The sequence below is a fragment of the Arachis duranensis genome, chromosome 5 (assembly GCF_000817695.3).
Source record: "Arachis duranensis cultivar V14167 chromosome 5, aradu.V14167.gnm2.J7QH, whole genome shotgun sequence".
NCBI lineage: Eukaryota > Viridiplantae > Streptophyta > Magnoliopsida > Fabales > Fabaceae > Arachis > Arachis duranensis.
In genome coordinates, this window is record NC_029776.3 from 33,366,623 (window position 1) to 33,370,648 (window position 4,026).

General features: G+C 36.7%; 1 long non-coding RNA gene across 7 annotated transcripts; it reads right to left on the bottom strand.

Moving 5' to 3' along the window:
• Positions 1 to 1,433: 1,433 nt before the first annotated feature.
• Positions 1,434 to 4,013, bottom strand: LOC107489126 (uncharacterized). 7 transcript variants are annotated; one of them, XR_008009346.1, is made up of 4 exons: positions 3,550 to 4,013; positions 3,106 to 3,438; positions 2,430 to 2,580; positions 1,434 to 2,297 (listed from the first exon to the last, which is right to left on the bottom strand). It is a non-coding gene; the product is annotated as an uncharacterized LOC107489126 (long non-coding RNA). The 7 variants fall into 7 exon arrangements; XR_008009349.1 differs by having other exon boundaries at positions 2,807 to 3,438; XR_008009347.1 differs by having other exon boundaries at positions 1,434 to 1,878; positions 1,952 to 2,297; positions 2,430 to 3,438.
• Between the last annotated feature and the right edge of the window lie 13 nt (positions 4,014 to 4,026).

Below are 4,026 nucleotides of genomic sequence, written 5' to 3' on the forward strand. Positions count from 1 at the left end.
AGCAAGTGGGACGAACCACAACCCTTGCTACTGCCCAGGTATCTTAAGCATTAACCCTTGCTACTACCCAGGTATCTTAAGCATTAACCCGGAGCAAGCGGGACGAACCACAACCCTTGCTACTACCCAGGTATCTTAAGCATTAACCTGGAGCAAGCGGGACGAACCACAACCCTTGCTACTACCCAGGTATCTTAAGCATATATTCATTCAATCTCATTTCCTATTATCAATCCTCGTTGTTATCAAATCTCAAACATTAACCTGGAGCAAGTGGGACGAACCACAACCCTTGCTACTACCCAGGTATCACAAATACATTCATTCAAAACTCCATAATTAACCTCATTTATCATAAACATCCTTTTCCGTCTCACACCCGGAGCAAGTGGACAATGCCACTGCCTACTACCCGGGGTTACACATCACATTTCAACATCTTCCATTATTATCCATTTAACACATTCATTCATTAATCATATATGCAATTATTCTCAGTCATAATCAATAATGGCTTTGCCGTGACCTGGCAATAACTCAGCCATCCGGCTCATGGTCCAATCAAGAACCAGCCATTTATCAATAAATATAGCCCTTCGGCTCATGGCATACACGGTACTCCCACCGTCATCCTCCATATCTCATATAATCATCGTTGATCATCATTGATCATAACTTTTCCCCTTGCTTCACTCGCAAGTTACCACATCCCCTAGCTCCACTACAACAAACAAGGCTTTTCACAACGGTCAAAAACCGTTGTCGTAGATTGAAAAACCGTTCCCAAAACTTTAGGCAACGCTTTGGAAACGGTTTTTGACCTGTGGTATATGCGGCCGTTACCAATGCTCAAAGGCAACGGTTTTTTACCTAAGGCAACGGTAACAGAAAAACCGTTGCCACAGTTAGTGGCATAGACAACGGTTTTGACGGAAAATTTTAGATAACGGTTTTGATCCGTTACTCAACAAGCAACGGTTTCTAACCGTTCCTATTAACATGACAACGGTTTAAAATCGTAACTGGATAGGCAACGGTTTTAAACTGTTGTGGTTTTATTATTCACATAACCAACGGTTTTAAACCGTTACCATTGGCTCCAGGTTTTGGCAACAGTTTTAAAACCGTTGCCAGTTTATAGCCATCTAGGACAACGGTTTTAAAACGTTACTGTTGATGTCATTTTCAGCAACGGTTTTAATACCATTGCCATTTTATAGTCATCTAAAACAACGGTTTTAAAGCGTTACCTTTGGAGTCGTGTTTTGGCAACGGTTTTATCACCATTGTCTTTTGTAACTATTGACAACGATTTTTTGTGATATATAATTTTTTATTTACAATAGTTTTTTCATGAATGAACTTAATTTCAGTTTTTTTAGATTAATTAATGTCAATAAATAATCTAAACTATTTGAATGAAGTCACTAAAGAAAAAAATTGAACATTTCCCATCAAATTTATAAAAATTGTTGTAAGATCCACAATATCATCTAAGTTTGCAAAAAATATAATAACAAAAGAATGTGAGAGTGTTTATTGAAACACTAAACTGGAAGCTTTATTATAATGTGATAGACTAATTCCGGCCAAGAGACCCTCACTCTTCATCAATTGTTGCCAACATTAGTAGCATCCTCTCCAGTAGTCAGTGATGGAACCTGCAGCAGCTTCAACCAGATGGAGAATAATAATAGTAGCTATTGCAACATAGCTCCAACATCCACAACACAATCACCCAATAATTCCAGCAACATAAGCGGCCTCTAGTTCACCATATGGGTTATTGTGACCTATATCACATGCTTTCTTCTTCACACTTGATGCAAATACGCTCTGAAATTGATCTTGGAGAGGCTTCCATGGATCTTAAATACTCTGAAGATGGATTAGGCAACTATGTTAATGAATTAAACTCTAAATTTAATAATTATGGATGATGTATTGTTACCTGTTTCCTCAAGTTTCTGTGCACTAATTCTGTCTAAGAGGGACATCTCTTCATCATATTTTTGGAACAATGCTGCTTCCTATAAATTCTGAGGCCTCAAGTTTGAACCAGAATCAGCATTTCTTCCTAAATTCCGAGTCTTGTTCATTCAAGCTCTCTCGGGGGTTGCAAACTCTTCAGAATAAGAACAATGCTGCTTTTTCTGAGTCTCCTCAAACAAAAGGGTTTCCCTGCCATGGATCGAGTCTGCATAGGAAAAAATGAGTAATTGTATGTACCATCAACAACTTCTCCATATCTTGAAATGCCTCCCTCAAACCTTACTCATCAGTAGAATATGAAATACCTGCAACAGAGGAAATGTTAATATGTATCTATCCATATATCAATATCTATTATATTATTAGTATCAGCTACATTACACCAAAAATAAAACATGATGGATGCAACTTATAAGGTATTTCAAACTTCAATGCACCTCCAATGAACAGTTTTGAGTTTGGAGCAGATGACATGCACCGTATTTCCTGGAGAATAGATGGGGATGGGAGCAATTCTGAACTGATCTGCTTGTTTGCAGCATTTCTGAGTAAATTCCCAATTCAACCAAAGAAAGCCATCGTTGGAACCTGAAGTAAACCGTAAACCTTGATTATTATTATTATGTTCTATATATGGTATTTCAACAACAAAAAACCAGATTGTCGACACATATGAGACGAAAAACAAAGAAGTGCAGAAAGAAAAATTATTTACTTCAGCTTGTTACACTCAAACTATATAAAATCATTTCATTGTTCTTGTCCTAATCAATAACATAAATTCAAAAGCCAGCCATTTTTAACGCTTCATTACCTAACTATTAGTTTCAGAGAGCTATTTATCAATCAAATTTCAAGCTCCTTGATCAAACCCTTGCAATAACCAATGAAATAAAACCAGCAGATTGAAAACCAAAACGAAAAGAGATATATCAATATCATAGGTAGCATAGCAAGATAATTCTCAACTTGTCAAGTGCGGAGATTAAAAAATATAAACAACAATAAATTGAATCGAAAGATGAAGAAAGAACAAGGTGGAGATTAAAAAAATATAAACAAGAGCAGCACAGTGAAGAAGAAAAAGAAGAGAATTGGAGCCTGGGAGAGTACCTTTGTAAAGTGCTAAAACCCTAAGCAGAGATATTTTTAACCTTTGCTGGAAACTGAAATTGAATTGATATCAACCCTACGTGGAGACCTAGGGAAAAGAACCGATATCAACCCTTGATTTCGGTTCGAGAATCTGCAGCCGTCGATGCTCCTCACTTGTCCTATCCTTGTTCTTCTGCTCCTCACTTGTCCTACCCTTGTGGCGATGCTCTCCACTTCCAAAACTGTTTAAATTGCACAGATATCCCCACTCACCAATGGCATTCCCATTCCCGTCATTGTCTTCATCATCTTCATCAACCAAAAAAGTTTCTCGCTCGTCTTCTGCATCTTCTGGTTCAGGAGGGAGCCAGAGAATTCCATTATTCTCAAAATCAACAGGTTCAGCATCAACAATAAAGTTAATAAATTACTAGTGTCACAACAGAATACTAATACACATACATTAGGGAACTTACAAACAGGCCTTCTTTAAGCATTAGTTGCTTTGCAGTTTCTATAGCTTCTTCACTTGATATCTGCCAATTTAAACATATCTCAAGAGTTAACAAAACATAAAATTCATCATTTTTTAGTCTTATTCCCAATTCAAACATATTGAATGCTCGTGTAACTTTTAGAAATTAAACTAAAGCAACAAATTACCAAATTCAATTCACAAATTGAAATTCAATTAACACACAAATTTTTAGAAATTTCGGCAACATTATGGCAGTAAATAGGACGTTTCTGAATTTAAACAAACAGCAAAATCAACCCATATGAACTCACTAAAATCAAATCAGCACTAATAAAACAGCTCAGAATAAGGCCATCATCATCATTGCTCAATCAAAACAAGGCATGAAATCAGCCATTAACAAGGATAAAGCAGCACTAAACAGCAACATCAACCCATATGAACTCACTAAAATCAAATCA